The sequence below is a fragment of the Buteo buteo genome, chromosome 3, assembly GCF_964188355.1.
Source record: "Buteo buteo chromosome 3, bButBut1.hap1.1, whole genome shotgun sequence".
NCBI lineage: Eukaryota > Metazoa > Chordata > Aves > Accipitriformes > Accipitridae > Buteo > Buteo buteo.
Genome location: NC_134173.1, coordinates 39280447 through 39302007, shown reverse-complemented (window position 1 = coordinate 39302007; position 21561 = coordinate 39280447). Strand labels below are relative to the sequence as shown.

The 21561-nt window shown below is 40.0% G+C and overlaps 1 long non-coding RNA gene across 1 annotated transcript; it reads left to right on the top strand.

Moving 5' to 3' along the window:
- Positions 1–115: 115 nt before the first annotated feature.
- Positions 116–19613, top strand: LOC142029080 (uncharacterized). The gene is made up of 3 exons (XR_012649807.1): positions 116–212; positions 1048–1067; positions 17945–19613. It is a non-coding gene; the product is annotated as an uncharacterized LOC142029080 (long non-coding RNA).
- Positions 19614–21561: the final 1948 nt, after the last annotated feature.

The following is a 21561-nucleotide window of genomic DNA, read 5'->3' as shown; positions in this document are numbered from 1 at the left end:
GGCGGGGCGCAGGCGGAAGGAGTCGGTGCTCTCCCCCCCCCCCCCCCCGCCCCGGCAGCCACGGGTGCGCATGCTCGGAGGGGGAGCGCTGAGCAATGCGCGGGGCGGGGGCGGTACATAACGCTCATCGCCTCCGCTCCGCTGGTCGTGTGCCGGGGGAGCGGGGCGGGGGGGGAGGAGGAGGAGGAGGAGGAGGAAGGGGAGCGTGCACGGTAGGCTAGGCGGCGGCGGCGGCGGCGGCGGCGGGGCTGAGCTGAGCTGAGCTGGGGCCGGCAGTGCTGTGAGGGGTCCCAGCCTGGGTGCGGTTAGCGGCCGTTGGTGGCCGTTACAGCCTGCGGTGGGTGCGGGCCCGGGCTCGAGCGGTCCTCCCGCCGCCCCTGCCCGCCGTCTTCTCCTTGGGTGCTGCCTCCTCCGCGGCACCTCCGCTGGGGGCTGCGGGCGGCGGCCCTGGGGGGGTCGGGGGTCGGCGTTGCCGCAGGGCCCGGCCTGGGGCTGGAGGCCGGGCGAGGTCGTGGGTGGCGGCGTTACCTGCTTGTCAGGTTTATCGCGCAGCCCTTGTCCGCTTAGCCCTGTCGCTGGCCTACGCTTGGAAGTCGGCGCTTTGGTACAGGTGTAGTGGGAGAGCGAACAGTGGTTCGTCGGGTGCATTTTTTGTATATAGCTGCTTTCACCTCCATCGTTAATGAAGTACGCAGGCCTTAATCAGTGTAAACGCAAGTTCAGCAGTTCTGTAGGGGCTTCAGGTAGCAGCCGTCAATAAAAGCTGTGACCAATGCCACAGGGGAGAATTGAGTATTTATAAGCTTGAATCTCAAAAGTCAGCATCGTAGTTAATATGCTGCGTAGAGTTTTGAGGAGAGAATGCCTTAAGTCCAATGCCACTTGTGTAAACACACCTGTCAGGGCAATGAGAAGGTACATCCCTCAAGACATTTAGTTTAAGTCCCTTTTGAAACTCTGTGCATGTGGTTTTTTTCTTCACAAAGTGATGGATGTCCTTTTTTTTTTTTCTTCTTTTTTTTCTTTTTAAATAACAATTTCACAAAGTGATCCTGGCAAATAACTGGGTAAGTAACAGTTCTGGATGAAAAAGTCAGGTTATAGTGGATAATCATTTCGTACTATAGTCAAAAACTGAACTTTATACTGGAAGTTACCCCAAATTGATGTAGGTAACACTTGCAGAGTGCTCATTTACTCTGTTATAGCGCAGCCTGTAATTTTGACAGCCACTCATCAAGAAACATGTTAAGAGTCCAGAGGGAAACAACAAGGTCTAAAAGAAAAGATTGAAAGAAATGGCCTTGGTTGTTCTAGAAGGAGAAGGTACAAAGAAAGTAATCAAATATTTTTATGCATAAAAAAGTGATAATTTCTGTCCCTTCAAAGAGGACAAAATATGATGGATTTAGACTGTGGCTGGCAAGGAAAGTTGATCTTATGACACCTGGATGAACTAGTTGACCTTTAGTAGATCTGCAAACTTAATTTTGGATAGGATGCCTTTAAAACACTATCAGAGCAAGTAAGACTGCACCCCCACCTCTGTAGTACCACAGTTACAAAGTAAACCCTTAGATTCAGTCTTTCAAGTCATATTTCTTTCCCTTTTTTCTTGTTCTCCTATTCCATAGGCAGCTATGGCACGAGGGGATTCTTACTTCTTGGTGAAGTGGTTCTAGTTTGCATACAAAAAAATAAAGATTGAGTAGGCAGAGGAAAAGTAAAAGTGAGTCAAACAGAGCACAGGCATTTATGTGGAAAGAGTGCCCACATTAGATAGTCTCCTTACCAATAAGCTAGACATTAATTTCTACCTTTGGTTTGTTGGGGAGTTTGTTTGTTTTTTGTTTTCCTGGCATTTTCTATCCTTAACTGCATTTAACCACAGTGAAATAATTGCAACCCCAGAACACGTTTTGGTGTGATGAGAATACTGCCATGAGAAATGTGAGTTCTAATCTCTTCCTGCTAAGGAGAGAATCCAGATTTCAGCATTTCTTAGGTCACAGGGACTACTGGCCATGGGTAAGCCCCACAAAGTTACATCTTGAATACGGCATTGAAAATTTCAGTTTTGATCTTAGGTCTTAGACACCTAAATTTGACATCAGAAACACTTGATAAGAATCTGCCACATAAGTCCATTAGGGAATCTGGGCCAATGAAACAATGGGCTTTAAACCATCTGGTGTATAGCACCTTGCCAGTTCTCAGGATTTTATCCCGAGACCTAGGAAGTGTATGTTTTTTAATCCCCTATCTTTGGAATCATGAAATGACATTAGAGTGCCATTTTTTTAAATGGTTTTTGGCCCTCCTTTTTGGAGAAAGAAGTCTTGAAAGTAAGCAGCCACGAACTTTGAAAATGAGTGTCAGGAAAGGAGAACTCAAGTTTATTATTTGTTTAAGATCCCATTGGTTTTGACCCAATGGCATTAATTTTGTGAGGCTGACGGTTTTGAATGTTTGGGGGTTTAAACATTGCTCATTTTATAGAAGTACTGGATTGCCTTTGAGAAAGTGCTGGCCCCTAGTGACTTTATAGCATCTGTCCAGTTGAATATGCAATGTAGTTGTGGAATAAATAAAAGCAGTAGGAATTTTGAATTCATTTTGTAAAGATTGCTGTGATTTGTGTGACAAAAATCCAATGTGCTGCAAATATTTCCAGTTTTTTATAATGTTGGTGTCTGTGCTGAGAAGTGATTCTACATTGTTCCTTCTTATCTATAACATTAGGAACGTGGTAGAGTGAAAATTATCCTTAAAGAAAGTGCAAGTTCAGCAGGATTCCAGTCTGCATTGCAAGCTTTGCAAAGTCTTAGGCCCAAATGAACCTTTTTAGAATCATAGAGTCATGGAATGGTTTGCATTGGAAGGGACCTTAAAGATCATCTAGTTCCAACCCTCCTGCCATGGGCAAGGACACCTTCCACTAGACCAGGTTGCTCAAAGCCCCATCCAGCCTGTCCTTGAACACTTCCAAGGAGGGGTTATCCACAACCTCTCTGGGCAACCTGTTCCAGTGCCTCACCACCCTCACAGTAAAGAATTTTTTCCTAATATCTAATCTAAATCTACCCTCTTTCAGTTTAAAACTGTTACCCCTTGTCCTATCCCTACACTTCCTGATAAAGAGTCCCTCCCCATCTTTTCTGTAAGCCCCCTTTAAGTACTGGAAGGCTGCTATAAGGTCTCCCCAGAGCCTTCTCTTCTTCAGGCTGAACAACCCTGTCTTCACAGGAGAGGTGCTCCAGCCCTCTGATCATCTTTGTGGCCCTCCTCTGGACTCACTCCAACTCTTCTTCTGTTGGGGGCCCCAGAGCTGAATGCAGTACTCCAGGTGGGGTCTCACAAGAGTGGAGTAGGGGAGAGCAAGAGGGGAGAGTGGAGATGGGGATTAATGCAGGCCTCTGAGGACTTGCTGGAATGCTTCTTGGCAATTAGGTCTGTAACATTATAGTTCAGGTTCTGGCCTTATGTGGCTCTAGAGACTTTGGAAATACATATGGTTCATTTTTCAAAATGCTTTTAGGCCTCTCTTTTTTCCCCTCTAATTTTCCATCATCTAATAGTTATGTTCAGGAATATAATTTGTGATCTGAACTATGATAGTTTGATTCCACCAACCTTTGCCATCAGATTATCATATTGAAGATTTGCATCATCCATGTGCATGACTTGCAGAGTTGCTACAGATGGAGCTATGTCTAAGCCACTATGCCAGCAGTTTTCCAAATGGACTTAATTGGACAGGTAGCGCCAACCAACAGTAGCATTCTCTTCAGGTCTCCAATTCCTTGTGGTTATTTGAATCGCATACCAAAAAGACCCTGAAAGGGTCTTGGGGCCCTTCTAGAAATGTAGCTCTAGACTACAACAAAGCTCAGGAGGAGGACAATTCCCTTTGTTTAACCATGAAATCGGTAGCTCCTTATCGAAGTCTTCCTTGTTACATTCAACAAAACCTTTTGGATTTTTCCATTACTGCTTTCAGCGTAGTGATTGTGCCAACTTAATGGCAAACTTAAAAGGCAAAAGGATGAATGCATTTACCCTTTTGAGATACATTTCCCTTCAGCTTCGCTGGACAAAACCAGAAGAAGAGCATATGTATTTTAAAAAATAGGAAAACTTTATGGTAATAATTTCTTTGAAAATGATTGAGATTTAAGACGCAAGTTCTTAGGCGCTCAGAAAATGTAGCGAGGATTCTTTTCTTAGCCAGGAAATGTAAAAAAGACCAAGTCCAGATAACCACTATTTTCTCAGACATCTCAGAGGCTGTCACTGGACTGTAAAGCAAGTGCTTTGTCAAGTCTTGGTTACAGATAGAAAGTGTCCCCAAGAATCCTGCAAACTAATACTAGACAACAGACAAACTGTAAATAGCATGATGCCTCTGTTTCTCAGTGTAGCCTAACAGCTCAAAAAGATTATGAAAACACTTGTTAAATAAGTAGAAAATACATGCTACTAGTGTTCTTCTGTTTTTACTGCCTATATATATTTATATAAATACCAGTGGATTATGATCTGGTATTGGTGATAGACCTTCTCCAAGCAGTAAGCTGGACTAGACAGCCTTCAGATATCCCCACCAACCAATCTTTTTGTGATTATCTGTCATTGAGAGAGACTGTGAATGGCTCATGAAACAAAGTCAAAGTTCTGGTACAGGTCACTGCTGAGGAACATGCCTTCCAGAGTGTCCCAAGTTATTAGCACACCTCCAGCTGCACCTTGGCATTGCACCTGTGCTCCCTGGCTCTGGGGTCAAGAGGCTGGGATGCCCAACTTCATCTGGCATGAAGGATCGCTGCATTGGCAAAAGTCCTCATAACATGGCTATAAAATGAGTGAAAAACAGAACTCAACTGCAGATAAATAAACAATTTCCCTCTGTGTGTGTGAGATTTAATAGTTCTGAGCTATTAAATATAGGAATATGTAAAGACTTTATCATATATAATTTAGTCAGTGGTAATTAACATGCTCTGCACCCTGTGTGAAGTTCAATCCTATGCTGAAGGCCGAAGCCGGTCCCAAATTCCAGCAAGCTTTCTTTTCCAAGGTTTGAATAGTTTTGAATAGTACATTAGCATCTATGGAACAGGAAATTTCAAAATATCCAACAGGCATTCTGGAAAATACACTCACCATAAAAGAGTAATAAAGTTGTGTGATATGTTAATGTTGCTGATGCATTTCTTGGGAATGAGGAAATACAGGCTTGCACTTATGAAAGAGTTTGGAGGAAAACACTGTATGAAAGAACGGCAAAATTGTATGAAAGACTGTAAATAATCATGGAATAAAATTATAATTGATGGACAATTAAATAGAATGTAATAGTTCATAGCTAACCTTGTGACAGGGTTAAGCAGCTAAATTAGCGCATGCTGTCTTTAAAACAACGATTTCACCTCCTAGATACTTTGATTTTATTTCCTTTGTTATCTAGTGTGTTATTTTTGGTGGGCTTCATTATCTGGGAGCATGAGGTAAGACAGAAGATTTCCACACTGGCAAGCCTTCTCCAGATCTGTGCTAATGTAAAGTATTAGTATATTGGATAACAGTGTGTAGTAACTATTTGGCTTAAGGGAGCATGTAGTCAAATATCACAGTAGGGTGGCTCCACAGCTATGATTAGTTGCTGACAGATCTTCTCTCATTAGTTCTTAGGAAAGGCAGTCTTAAAAAAAATATACATACCCTTTATTTCTTACATTCTCTCCATTAAGCCCTCTCTGTCCATCAGTTTAATTTTAATCTGAATTTCACTCATATTTTGTGTAAAACAAATGTCTCTTGCTGCCTTTGCTTCTAATCACATAGAGCAATCTCCCTTTTGGTGTACAACGTTGCTCATCATAACTGCATGTTTGAAGGTCGGTTATGCCATCATGCTGACTACAGCCCAGAAGGTAGGGTAACAACCAAACACTGTGCTAGAGGAGACTGCCACTGGCCATAGTTTATATAGCTGGGGTACTTCTGGTCCACATCATACTACTTTTAAGACCATACTTTTCCCAGTTCATTAGCAAACTATATAACATCTAGGAAACCCAACAATTTTCTAATTTAAAAAAAGCAGAAATTCCTGCATGTGGCTTTAAAACACACACACTCCTGCAAGTAGCAACCCTTTTTCTTCAAGTGCACTGTAGACAACAGCCCATGGGCTGTTCTCACCCTGTTTCAAGTTATTTCATACGCCAAACCAGAAAAAGCGTGGAACTATTGTACAGACAGTGTTTGGATACCTTATGGTTTGTCCTAATATTTTTGGGTGACCTGTAGCAAGAAAAGCTTCTCTAGTTCCATTTAGCCTGTGATATTTGTACTCCAGCACAGCTGCTTACGTGTTTCATTCCTGTTTCAAGATTTGGCTTTGCTGAGCTGTAGGTAAATACACACGAAGACAGCATTTTAGGTTCTAAGCGTCAGATGGTAAGCTGCTTGCCTGACAATATGCACTGAATGCTATTCTTTAATTTTAATTTAAGTTTATAATTTTCCTGATGTTTAAGAAAAATTGTCATGAACCAGATTCCATAATTATTTGAAAAACAAACTATGTGATTCCCACCTCTGACATTAGATTCAAGAATATCTTTGTAATTAAAACAAAGTTCATTATATCAAAGAGACATGGTGTGCATTTGCTGAGACAGTGACCCATTCCATAAATCTGGCACTTATTTTGGAAAAAAAGATTAAATAGATTATGGAAAGGATACCACCTTATTAATATTTTTCTGTTCAGCCTGGTGGAAAATGCCTGTAAACCTTTCTGAAGTCATGTTCAGCATGTAACTACAGCCTTTTGACTCCTGCACCCTGACTAGTTCATCAGATAAATGAAATATGTTTACTGCCTGGCTTTTGTTGTGTCACAGGAGTGTCCTATTTTTCTTTTCCCCCCTAAAACTTTTTTTTTTTTTAATAATGGAAGAAGCTCATGTCTCTTTCACAGGATTCTGTGTTTTCCATTCTTGCTCAAGAAGTCCTGAAAGATTGCTTTTTAGTAGAATGAGGGTTTTGGCTCTGCTCCCAGCATCCATTCCACATCCCACTCCATTAATCTGATTTCTAAACTTGGAAAATTTTTATCAGTTTTATAACCCTACGAAACTTTCTAAAATCCTACTGTCAGTGATGCTTCCATTTTTTTCCTAGATACTTTTTTGCTATGCAGTTTCTTAGTGGTTACATTCAAAAGTTGCACAGCATAATGTTGCAGGAGTTGTTAGCTGCTAACCAGAAGAAGAGGAACTGGAAGGCTATCTCCAATGCTACCTCCAAGCTAGCTTGCTCTGACAGATCCTGAGAAAGTTAAAGCAATCCCTCTCCCCAAACCCTGTACCTATGTCTAGACCCTGCTATCTATACACATATGTCTATGCAAGAGGAGTCCCCTGTTAATGTTCTTAAACCTTTTATATAATTATAGGATGTTGTTAAAATTTGTTATTTATGTGAATGTTTAATGTCTACACCACATACCTAAATCTCCATTGTGCTCCATAATTTAAACCAGTATGGTATGATTCCTATCAGAAGCAGTATTTTTCAGGCCATACTTTCATATTTTGCGTTATTTCTCCACATTTCTTTTTTGCCAAGAAAGTTGAACAAACCCCCACTAAGTAAGGATGCAATAAGGCAGTAAGTCAAGAACTGTGTTCCTGAAAGACATTTGCCTTAAAGATATCTATAATAATTATCTTTTTTTGCATCTGTATGATGTTCCTCTGCTAAGGTATATGCTAATTTTATATATATCACCTTGTATCATAACATTATGCATGATTATGTAGATTATATTGCCATCTTTATTTAAGAAATACATTAGTGTTCAGAATCACCTTTTTAGAATCAAAATTTTCTACAATGAACTATGATAACTTTCTTTGTCCTTGGGTGACATGCCGCACATATCTCCTTTAAAGCGTCTACCTCCTGGGCTGCTGGAGTCTTGTTATTAAATCCTGATCTGGATATAAGCCAGAGTTTCTGTGTCCTTGGAAGCACAGTTCTGACTGACTAGAAAGGCTGCCATTTTTCTCTGTGTAATTCAAGTACCATGGTCTCTCACTGAACAAAAAAAACAGGAAAAAAGATGTACATCCATTCTCCCCGAGCAATGCAAGAGGGTACCTGGTATCAGTGTACAGTGTCAGAGGCATTGTGCCCATTGACAACAAGCTGAATTCAACCCACAAAAATAAAGAAGCTGCATAATGCAGCTTTATGATTTATGTTATGTATTAGGTCTGCATTGCTAAACCAGCATTACAATTTGCCTTTGCAAGCACAAAATCCAGCCACCCACCCTTGTATCAGTACGATAATAAAAAGAATTAATCACCAAAGGCTGATAGAATTTAGCTAATTTCTTCGTTTGACTATTTCCTTGACCACGGAATGTGAGAGAAGACCTATGAATCAGAACATTTGACATTTTGTATTTGCGTCACTTTAAAATATTAAATACAAATCTGGAGAAGGAGAAAGTTTTGTTTTCTTTGAAGTATGTAAGCCCTACACCTACTTTGTCAGCATAGCCACTCAGCATCCCCAGTATAAAATTATTTATATGCTTAGGCACAAAATAAGTATGTTATTTATATTTTTTTAATATTCAAATATTTACAGAAGAATACCGTGGATAAGCACCAAAGTATGATTCCCCAATTGTTATTTGTAGGAAGAGTGCAACTTTCTTTCTGTTTCAAAGCAGAGATCTCTTGCAATGTACTACATACAGACCAAAATAACTTGGGTAAAATAAAAAAATTGCGATAATTAGTACATAGTACTTTGGTGATTTCCATTCAGTCAACTAAAAGTAACTACATTTCCTCATTAATGACAAAACGTCTGTTCTTTATCAGTACTTGTAGCTCTCTGTTCCTTGTAAGAATTGATCTATTTGCAGTTGTGCCTTATTGTAAAATAGCAAGTTAAATCTAGACTGTGATTTTAGCATAAAATGGGTGGAAAATACTTTCAATGTACAATATATAAAAGTTAGAACTATGAGCTTTTTTTTTTCTAAATATAGATTAACTGAATAAATAAATTTCAAGTACATCTGACTGAAATAATTGCATGATGGAATCCAAAACCCATTGGCTGTTGTGAATCCATTTTTATTCTAATAACCTCATCAGAAAGAGATACACAATCCTTTCTACAACCTTATAGTTCATTCCAGACACAGAAGCTGTCCAGTTTTTTGAGGTTTTTCATTAACCTATGTAATCAAATTTATGATCAGCAGCTGGATCAACACCATTAATTCTAGTCAACTCAAAAGTGTCTCCAGAGTGGAGAGCTCAGGATTATTTTTTCTTCGTGTTGGTTTCTGCTTTCAGTTCTTTCACTAATTTGTTTGCCACCGTTTTGATCTTTCGGCCATCACTAACTGTGTCTCATAAATAGTTATGCTGATTCTGGCATGACAGTACTTTCTTTTATTGTTTTCTAATGACACTTCACAGTATTCTTTCTATTTTCTATTTTAGTTAGCTGATCATGGCCATCTCTATTCCCTAATCTTAATTACAAGGTCTGCACTGGCTAGCCCCCTAATAAGACAAGGCACAAGTACTGAGGTGCTCAAGATTTGGTCCCAGTCCTGAGTCAGGACAAACTCAATTTACTTTAGGCTGACAACCCATCACTTTAAAGATCTCAATATTTTAATATTTTCAATCAAATCTCTGTTTTGTGCAACAATAAGTCTGAAGTCTTGCTGAAAAATGTTCTTCATAGGTAATATTTAATGTATGAGTTATGAACGCTATGATGCAATGCTCAGATCAAACACAGAATTTAAAATAAGTAACCATCCCTCCATGCTTAAATTAAATCAACAGAAACAATAAAAGTATTAATAAACTTATTGTATTAATTCATGTTATATTAATTTTGTTTTAGGAAATTGCTCAGACAGTAGGCCTATCAAGTGTCTCTAAGCATAATATACTACATTTTTTCAATTATATACTTATACAATTATATAGCCACATTTTACTGTCCAGTGAACAAGATTAGAGGTAGCTTCTTTCTTTGGTTAGTTATCTGTCATTATTAAAATCATGACATCTCAGTCTTTCTCTCATTTGTTTTCATTTAAAAGCAGAAGTCAATTTGCCTTTTACTCTGGAAATTCTGATCATTAAAGGACTTATCTCTTAATGTTTTTTGGGGCTAATGAGTTGGGAAGACAATGTCCTGTGCTCAGGCTCAGTAAGAGCCACATTTTGTGCATGGAACAGGTCAACAGACTAGTATTTTTTGCCCTTTATTAATTTAATGTTTTTCGTGGTTGTTGTGACTTGCTATTAACAAGCAATCAAATAGCAACATTTAAAGAGGGGGGACTGACAGCTGCCATTCCTACCTTTAAAAGCTAAAATATTTTGCTAATTGTTTTTTTGTGGTTGGTTGGGTTTGGTGTCTTTTAAACAGATCCACTAGGTGGTGCTTGAAATAAGCTACCCCGATGTGACCGCTCTCCCAGGGTTGCCAAGCCCATCTCAGAAATCTAGGGGCAACTGGAATTTATTGTGGCTGTGAAATATTAAACTGTAATTCATTAGTCAAAACTCCAACAGGAATATTCTTGGCAAGAGGAATAAGATTGCTATCCAAGTGCTTGGGTTCCTCCTTTTCTAAAACTGAGTTTTCTGTTTCAGAAATAAAACTAGGTGTTCACCATTGTGGAGATGTACTGCTGTCCATTATAAATTTCAGTGTTTCTTCACCTCTGGTATTCTCAAAATAGATCATTTTCCATCAGTAATTTTGGCACTTGAAGTAAAAGTTTATGTCCATACTCAAAGTGATTTGGATAAGTAGTTCTTTAAATATATTAGCTAAAGATGACGCTTGGCATTACCTGAGTGCTTCATCAGTTCTGGAAGAAGTTTAACTTCCAACCAGAAATGAAGGAAGACTGTTGCGATGTTACTGTGTGTGGCCCGGGGAAGGGGTAGGAAGGCACGTATGGCCAGTTATGCAGATATGAATTATGGACACTGTGCCAAATTCCTCGTGGAGACCAAGGCTTGTTTTCTCTGGTTATTCTCTAGCCATTTGCTGTGCAATCACTCTTTCTAATGTAAATCAACTACTTCAGAGCTTTAGAAAAAGCACAGCCACTACAGACTTCTTGGTCAGCTATGCACCAGTCAGTTGCCTGATAATTCCCCTGCCTTTCAATCTGACAGTAAAAGCTTCTGGCATAATTATTTCTCCCTGACATTGTTTCTCTATCAAGGAGGGTGTTAGTCCTGTCCAACACCTGCCCAGCACCCTGGTGGGAGCTCTGGAGCCCTGCCAGCTGCCAGGAGAAGCTGTGACACCTTCAGCCCTCCGGCCACTCCAATTTCCCCTCCCTCTGCCTTGAAGGTGAAATTCTGGTGATCCAGGCTTCACTTGGCAGGTGGTCTTGAGGAAAGTGGCCCTCAAAAGGCGTTTCTCGGTTCTTTGCAGACCCCGGGAGAGCAAACTCCTCTAACCCCTATGGCAAGCGGGGGATAGACGGAGGAGAGGGGGGAAACACGATGAATTTGTTCCTCTCCTTTTTGCTTGCCTATGGTGGCAGGCAGGTGGCTGAGGGCAGCTCCCCGGCTGCACCCATGCAGTGCTGACACTCGCACAGCTCGTGCGAGTTTTGCCTGAGAAGTAGGCCAGCACGGGTGAGACCCCTGAGAGGGCTCTGACTGCCAGGGCAGGTCTAGGAGGGCTTCAGTTTTGGGGTGAGGGAGCTGGAGAACTGAACTGGGGGACCCCGGTGGGAAAGGGAAGGTAATACTGAGGGCTGGGCAGGAATCAGAGGTGCTGCACTAGCAGCTATTGAGGATTAGGAAATTGGAAGTAACCACAGCTGGAATAGTTTAAGAGACACAGGACAAATTTAGAGTGAGCCAGGCTTCTGTTATTCATAGAAAAAAATGAGGCAGCGTATGAAGAAAAGCACGCGTGAATTGCCAGTGGAAGAGACGCTAGATAGTCTATTATAAAAGTCTCTAAAGGGTGCACATGTAAACCCAGAGAATTCAGACCTAGTTATTGATAAATGCACTGCAATCAAGTGTAATATGTCATTTAGGTGTAACGAAGTCTGTTTTGCTCATGGCCAAAACACAAAGGCTCTTTTCACCACAAGGGTGGGAAGCAGAGTAAGATACATAAACTAGGGTGATGTACTTGAGAGGCTAATCTTTCACCCCTAGTATGCCTACATCATGTCAGGTATTTTTCATGTTTAAAATATAGTCTATAAAGAAACAGCCTAAGGATATTGATCTGAGACGAAAAAAGAAGGATTTGGGTCACTGGAAAGATATAGAGAAGAAATTAATCATAAACTCAGCATTATGTGCAAAGATGATTTATAGAACATGAAAAAATAGGCTTGATTATCTGCAATACATCTTGGAATAATGCTGATATCAGTAATCTGAAATATGCAGATTAGAAAATGTTAGTGCAACCCTCAATTAATATGAAGTTGACAGTTCAAAGCCTTCCTCCTTTTCTTTTTCTTTGTTATTGTAGTTCTGAAATAGATACACAAGTTTTATATATATACTATTTTCTTTCTCCAGTTTGTTGTTGCTGCTAAAGTTTAACACCAGTTTTAGTTCTGTATCTGAGTATCTTCATTTTTCAGTATGTATAATGCCAAAAATTAAAGTCTTTCTTTTAAACCAGAAGTCACATTTGGGTTGATTCGGTTAGTTGATGTTGTGGTTTAACCCCAGCCAGCAACTAAGCACCATGCAGCTGCTCACTCACTCCCCACCAGTGGGATGGGGGAGAAAATTGGGAAAAGAAGTAAAACTCGTGGGTTGAGATAAGAACAGTTTAATAGCACAGAAAGCAAGAAACTAATAATAATAAAATTACAATAATAATAATAATAAAAGGATTGCAATATACAAGTGATGTACAATGCAATTGCTCACCACCTGCCAACCGACACCCAGTTAGTTCCTGGACGGCGATTCCCCCCAGCCCCACTTCCCCCAGTTTATATATTAGACATGACGTCCCATGGTATGGAATACCCCTTTGGCCAGTTTGGGTCAGCTGCCCTGGCTGTGTCCCCTCCCAACTTCTTGTGCCCCTCCAGCCTTCTTGCTGGCTGGGCATGAGAAGCTGAAAAATGCTTGACTTAGTCTAAACATTACTTAGCAACAACTGAAAACATCAGTGTGTTATCAACATTCTTCTCATACTACATCCAAAACATTAACACTATACCAGCTACTGGGAAGACAATTAACTCTATCCCAGCTGAAACCAGGACAGTTGATTTTAATGTTTAATTAGCCTACATATTTATTAAGTTTGCGGGGGGGTTTAATAACCTAATTTGTATTTTACCACCTCTGTTTCATTTTCATGAGAGGAGACTGATAAAATATTTGTTCATGGTGATATGAGTCTGCTGCATAGGCAGAGCCAGAACTGTAGGCGGTCATCTCAGTAGAGAGGCAAGAAAGAAGCCATTGGCTCTGTGAGTCCTTAAAGTAGGGAGAGAGCTGCTCCCTGTGCCAGGCTCAGGACAGAGCATCCAGATGCAGAAGGAACATACTCTGATCTCTGTACTTTCACATTGCACTTATTGTTATCAGCTGTAATGTAATTGAAGAGAGAGAATTCAGGTTCAAGAGCTGAACAAGCACTGAATAGATCTTACCTTGGTGGCACCTCTGCTAGGAATAGGAAAGATTTAATTTCTACCTCACTGGCATAAGGTTATGTAAATTTTCACTTGTTTAAACAAGTCGTTTAGTTAGTTTGTCACAATTTCTTGTAAAAAGAACCAAAAGCAATAATTCAGGATGAAAAGAAGAATATACAGCTTTTTTAGTATTTAGTGCTAAGATAGGACAAGCGATGTTTTCTTCAGTTAATTTGGAAATTTTCCAATGCAAGCTAACCAGAAAAATGTTTAGGTTAAGTAAGGAATTTTTTTTCCCTGCCATGTTCGGAAATTGCTATAAGTTTTGAACTAGGCCAAATTCATTCTTGGTATAACTCCACACAACTGAGCAACGTCAGTGGTTTAGAAACATTTTCTGGGTGATCTGTAAGACAGAAAACGGGAAGTTTAGAGAGAAGTCAGTCTGATGACAGAACTGCAGAAGTATACCTTGATTGAAAGCCAGACCAACACAGTCTTTGCAAAGGGGAAGAAAAGCGCTTTGCAGGCTTTTTAAAACCTAGTAAAATAGCAGGTAAAGATGTCCTAAAAGCATAGCTTCTATAGTTTTTCAACAGGGTGTCTCCCAGAATGAAGATGATTAAAGAGGATGAATAATCATGGGGTTTGCTACAAATTAAACATTGAATGTGTAAGGAAAACAAACAAACAAGCAAACAAAAAGCTGGAGTGAATGGCTGGTTCTCCAAATAGAAGGAGGTTAGGAACAGGCCATCCCAGGGATCTGCATTAAGACCATATTATTTTTGTTTGGAAGCAAAACCTTTTACCCACTTACCCACTTAGTCTAAAAATAGGCTAATATGAGATGGAAATAACTCTGTTAGAAATCGAAGATGAGATACCTTACCCCTTTGCAACAACACAGGGTTGACTAATAACTGTCCTGAGATAGAGTACGGTATGTGCTCTGTTTTGTGGTTGTATTGGCTTCTCAGATACATATCAGATACCATTTCTTTCTATGCAATTGATCATACTCTTAGGATTGTCACATCCACTTCTCACCTCCAAAACATTTATCATTGGCAACTAAAATACTAGTATGTCTTCCTGGCTTCCTCTCATGGATGACTAGCCAACAGTCTCCCCCTCGCAGCCCAACTCTTCTCTGCCTCCTCTTTGATGCTGTGGCAGATGTCATCTCTCTGCCTGTCATTTTGGCTAGACCTGAACATGTCAGGCTCCTCTGTATCTTCATCCCTAGTTCATACCTCTTTTTTTACTAATTCCCTCTGCATAATGTGTCCAGGACAGAATTCTCTTTGTCTACTCACAAAACTGGAGTTCTCATTCATGATACGGTTGTCTCATTTATTGAGACCTTTTTCTGGTCTTGTCAAATTCAGTCTTGCCCTGCTCAAACCTACCCACAAGGCTGCTGTAAAGATTGCTTTTTGTGCACATCTGAAAGTGTTAGCTCTCTGTGTGCATCTTTATCCTCCCATTTCTCTATCACATCAAACCTAAGATGCTTATCCTCAAATCAAAGTACTTTTTACTGTTGCCATATAACCTATGGCACCAGCTTTTCTTTAGCAGTGAGTAAGAATTAGGTGCAGGCCCCCTTTTGCCCTCACTGTTGGGAAAAGCTCTACAAAAGGAGTTTTCTCCTTTCAGTCCCTCCTTGAAACTCTTGTCTGGGCCATTTCCAGGCTTCTCAAGACCTAGGTTGCAGACATGCAATTATTTCGGCGTATTGTTTCGACCAGTATGGTTTCACTGTTTTCTTATCTTCTGTCTTTTTGTGCCTTTTTTATATGTATATGCAGGCTGCCTGAGGGCAGGGACCAACTTGTTCTGTGAAAAGGGTAATGCAGTAACATCAACCATAGTAGTAATATCATCAGTGCATACATAATATTATTCATATTTTTTAGGAATCACAGCATTCTTTTTGGTTAACCACATCATGAAGCTACCTTCTCAGTCCTTCTGTGCTCATGCCTTTCTTTTAATTTCACTAATATGATACTAAGTGCCCCTGCCTGGACAGCTGAAAGGACATCACAGGGAAGGACTATTTCATTGTCTAAGGATAGCTCTGTCCTCTAGCTGCCTTCATGCACTAAAAGAAAGGAAAACGTTGACAGAAGAGAAAAATGGCACTAGTATGCTTCCTTCAATGGTGCTACTATAAAGACTCTGAATATGATTAGTATAGGCAATATAGACAGCATTATCATTCTTTTTAGTTGAATTCACTGAAAAAATGGTAAAGAAAATCAAGAATAAAAATACCTAATTCATTTATTAACTCAGCTGAGTCAGTGAATACTCAGTGATTGCCAACCTGGATTAAAGTTCATGTGTCATTCAAGAACTCAAATATTGTTTCACTTGGCAGGCAAGGATCAAAGTAAACAGGATTTCCCTGAAGGTAGCAAGGAATGATGATGCAATGTGGTTATTTATTAGCTTTGGTTTTACTGTCAGGGAGATGGGCAAATAATGGCCTAATGCTTAGAATTTAAATGGGTCAAACTATTTGCACTGCTTAGTGTCTGCCCAACTTCTTTGTAAGTTCCTAGAGATAAGCTTCTCAACAAACATTATAATTTTCAGAATTCCTTTATCCTCATTTGGTACTTTGTGCCAGTTTAAGCACTTTCGAAAATCAAGCCATTCATTGCAGTAAAACTACTTGGAACCACTTCTTTGCAGAAAATATTCCTCATTTAAACTTAAAGCTTTCACAGAGATCTACCAATCTGCTTGCACAGAGATCTACCAATCTGGATTAAGTTTTTTCCTGAAATGTCCGATGTTGACTGTCTAGTCACTGCAAGTGCAGTATCTAAATATACCTCAGACATTTTAAATCCAAATCCAAATATTTTGACACAGTATGCTCTCATAGGTTTTGGTTTTTACAGTAGAAAATGAAAGCAAATTTTGTAATCTTGGAATGCAGTAAATGGATAGTTGTCCTCTGGACAGCTATATTTACATCCCTAGCTTAAATTGGTTATTTGAAAAACATATAAAAAAGCCCTTGTTCTCAGTTTAAAAAAATAACTATTTAAAACTAATTAGTCTTCTTCTTAAAAAGCAACTTTACTGGGAAAAACTAAATACTGAGGGTGGGATGTTGGACCCACTGATGGAATCTGCTTTCCATTTGACCAGGAGAAATTAAATTTGATAGTGGTGCACACCAGTCTTACTTTCACAATGCCCAGCAGACACAGGTATCACATTTTTACTTGTAGTCACTCTGCCCACTTTCCCCTGCAATCCTTCTTGCAAATATTTATCAGCCAGAATTTGCTCACAGGTTTTGACAGTGTCAGTACACCTTATCTACCATAGCATATAGCTCTTTGCTACACACCTCACATGTAGAAGTAATGCAAACTAAATGAAGGCTTGCCTTGAGTGTGCCTTTGCAACATTTCACTGGTCGTCTTCTCTGACATGCTATATGTTTTATCTGGGAGGTCTCTAATCCAATATTTTTTTTTATTTGCCTGGATCAATGTAAAAATTTGTAGGAGCGTTGCTTCAGTGTTGACTGTTTGGCACCAATCTAAGGCTTTGTTTTCCCGGTGACATTTTACCATTCAGACAATGATTGTGAATTAAGGCATCTGATGTTGTAACTTTAAATTTTTCAAGGTTTTCAGGCATTATCATTGCTTTTATGTAAGCTTTATAAAATGATAGACTCTTCTAAATCAGTGCCAAAACTCCTATCATCTACCATTTTAAATACAGCAAGTGGGATTAAGGCTACTCGAGTGATACAGCAAATCCTATTAAAGTCATTTAGGTTAGACTTTTAATGTTACTTAGGTACTTAATTCTCCTTTTATCCGAGTTAAGATGAGGTGCACAAATAAATTTGCTGTTCTGGGTCTTAGGAGCTTTTGCAAATCCCACCCACCAACATACATTCCACAGTTTTGCATAAGACTTACAGGTCCGATTTCTCAAGGAAATAAATGTGATCACATTGCCTGCCCATCTGTCTGTCCATCAGTCAGTCTCTGGCCTGTCTCTCCCCCTCATAACTTTTCAGCCTGACAGCTAATGGTGACTACATTTAACAGAAAGGCAGGGGCCCAAAGGTATTAAGTCCTTACAAAGTATAAGGATTGGAGAAAGGGCAGGGGCAACCTTCTGCCTCCCCTTGAGAGCTGCAGCATGAGCTCGGCTGTCTTCACTTCTCTCTCATCCCCTCAGGTTCACCGGTCAGCACGTGTGGTGGTCACAGCCAGCTCAGCACCACCGCCTCAGCCCGACGGAAGGTCTAACCTCGGCTCCAGGAACAAACCACACAGGGAAGGCAGCTGGCACTACTCTGCTGAGGATGGTGGAGAAACTTAAAACACAGGTCCACTGGAAACCAGGCCACGTTGGTTTCATCATCTAAAACCGGTCACTTGCTAACTTCCAATAGCCAACACTGAACAGTAGTTTCTCAACACAGCTTCTAGAAGAACTCTCTTGAAAACCACACATTTCCTCTGAAATGGCATCAATAAAATTTATTTAAAACTAGTTGTTCTCTGGACCTCCCCAATTTTGCTGTCTTGCAAAGGGCAAAAAATTTTGACGTGTCCCGGTGGCAGCAGCTGTGTTGAAAAGCTGACATCGGTGCCTACCCCGTAAAAGATTCTCCAATCTAGATTAGCTCTGTGACGTGCGACAGGAGATGCACTGTCATCTAGTCTTGGTTCACACTGGATAGTATTTCTCATCCCCCAGGTTTACCTCATCTTGTTTCCAGGTGATCAGCCAGCAGGACGGGTACTATGTCAGGAGAAAGGAATGGAAATCTATCCACAGGCTGTGGCTCTAGCTTGACTTCTCACACTAGGGCTCTTTTGTAAATAAAATATTGATGCCCATGACCCATGTCATCAAGGCAGTGGACAACGCTATTACATGCTCGATAAAAGTACATCATGGAACTCAGTAGAGACGATTGATCTGCAGCTTGAAACAGAGAAGCTGGTGTTAAATAAAATTAGGTTGTCAATGGCTCTTCTGAAAGATTTCTTTGTGTTGAGACAGTACCAATTGGAGGCAGCATAGACCAGTTTTTAATCCAATATGTGGAAGGAAAATTAGGATAGAGGAGTAGCTATTTTTCTCACCTACTCAAAAGAATATTTTTAAAGAGTATTTCTAGATAGTTGAAGCCAGTGCTGTACCTATAGCGTACAGAACCTACAGTTCCAGTAGAGACACAGCATTTATTGATGCCTGATTTTTGTCCAAGTATCTAAATCATGACAAGGCAAATTATTTTTATACACTTGGAGTAAAAGGCAATAATGCAATATATTCCTCTCCACCTCACAAACCTGTTTAGCAGTAGGGACGAGGCCTGGGAAATACCTGCTGAATTGATGCTTAGTACATAAAGAGGAGTGAGGGCTTAAGTTATTAGTTTAGTCCAGGCATAATGTAAACAATGCATAGATTCTAGACAGCAGTTTGTTATAGTGGCCTGATTCTGGTTATAGTACTTTTGTTTTGGCAGTCCAAAGCTTGTCTAGGTGAGAAGATGCCCATTGTTTCAAACAGGATTGTGGTTTGGTCACATCTAATTGGCTTGATGTGTCCTAGGACTGCTTGTTAAAATATCTACTAACAGAATTGATTAACAACATGATTTAAAAAATAAATAAATCTGGGTTTCACAGAAGAAAATACTTATAAACGTATTTTTCAAGAAGGAAAAAGAAAAAATAAATTGCAATACTGCATTTTCTGCATTGTAAAAGCAATAGTTGTAATTTTAGATATGGCAAAATGTTTGTTTATTGTACGAATTGATCTGTGCAGCCATATTCTTGTATAAAACTCCAACAATGTCAATATATTCTTGTATAAAACTCCAACAACTTAGGAAGAATGACTGTGTTGTGTGTTTCTCATTCTTTTACAATATAATATACTGGATTCTCTCCTATTTAGAAGCACTCCTATTTAGAAGCAGAATGACAGCTGCATAAATTCATCAGGAGAGATGATCTATTTAAAGCGTAGGCCAAATAAAAACCTAAACCCTAATAAAATGCAAGACCCAAACAAAAGTTTGCATTTAGCTTGCTGAGGTATATAGTATTACAGTAGTCACAAAACTAAAAGAAGGACAGGAAAATGCATCAGATTATCTGGCATGGAAGTGAAAGAAGTAATGCATACTTAGTTTTTATATTTCTGCATGCCCAAATGTGTTCATGGTGCACCTGGATAATTTTTTTTCAGTATTTGCAGGTGCTCTTTTCGTTGTTAAGTTTTTATTGACAGGCTTTAACTTTCAAATGGTTTCATCAGTGTCTCGGAGAATCTATGCTATATATTCACATGTGAAAAGCATGCAGTAGGTCTGATTCTGCTTTAGTCAGAATCTTTAAACTTCACAGATTTCTGAGGGAGGTAAATGTCTTCGAAGCTTCACAACCTCCATTGAACAAAGTTTACCACATACTAATTAATTCCCTGGAAATTGCTTTCAGTAGTCTTTGCAGTGCCACCTTATTTGCCAAAACTGTTATTTATTTTTGTTGTTTTTTTTCTTTTTTAGTGCAGAATTCCAGTGCGGGATGCCGAGATGGGCACATCTTGAGAGTGTAGAGTCAGCACCTAATTCCCTGTCTAGTAAAACTCCATTTAAAGTCATCTTCGCAGGCAAAAATTTGTTAAATCGGGGCACTGGATACTGCTTCTGTGTCAGGGCTTGTATTTAGTATCCTGCGTATCCTGTTGCATACCACAAACAGGACTAAAAAGTTGACAGGATGAAGTAGTTGCAGAATCCAGTCAAGTTCAGTACAAGGCAGCCGAGAACTACACCTTGAAACAACATGCTTTGATTGAGTAATTGGCATTAAAGGTAAAGGAAGGGGAACTTGCTACAGCAAGTCATAACCCATAGACCGCTGATGCTGCAGCTATATTGCAGGCAGTAACCATATGCCGGAATGCATGCAGGAAAGACAAGGCATGTGAATGCACAAATATTCACCCTATCGATTCTGCTTGTTGATTTTGCTCACAGCTTTTCAGTGGCTGTCAGCCCCAGCAACCTGAGTTAGCATCTTTTATCACTTGTGTGCTTATACAGTGGAAATGTTGACAAGCTGCAAAAGCAGCAAAAAATCGTGAGCAGAGGTCCCAGGGAGGGACACTACAGCCAGCCAGACCAAACACATGGTCACAGACAGAAGTTGTGAAACACACAGATGCAGGGAATAACGAGACATTTGCTGAAGAGCTGTTGTGTTTGCTGGTTTGGGTTTTTTGGCTTCTCCTCACTACCAGTTTACAGAAGCTCTTCAGTGAAAACCCATGAAATTAGTTAGTTAAATTTCAACTAAAAATAAGTGATAGGTGGAAACCTGTGAAAGGTGAAATTACAGCCTGAAGTCTTTAATTAAATGTACAGCCAATAAGTAAATCCTTCCCCATACATATGGGCACGGATTTATTTGAAAGGAGGAAGAGATGAGGCTTAAGGAAGGTACACAAGTCTTTCTTCTCTTTAAACATATATAGTGCAATGCATATTCTCCCAGCCACATGACAGGGCTGGGTCTAGCTAGCCCTTATTGCTTCCATGACGTGCCCAGACTTTGAGGGTTGCCCGTAAATCTGGCAGTAAATAAACCATCACTTCTGCAAATGGTTGGTGCAGATGATTCATACTCTTGCTACAGCAAGACAGCAGGATCAAAGTCTTTCCCCTTCATCACTCACTCGGTCCTTGAGTTACCCTGCTAGTTCCTGATCATGAATGTTTTTCTTCATCTCTTCACACACCAGGGATTGCAGTGTCTTACAAAGCA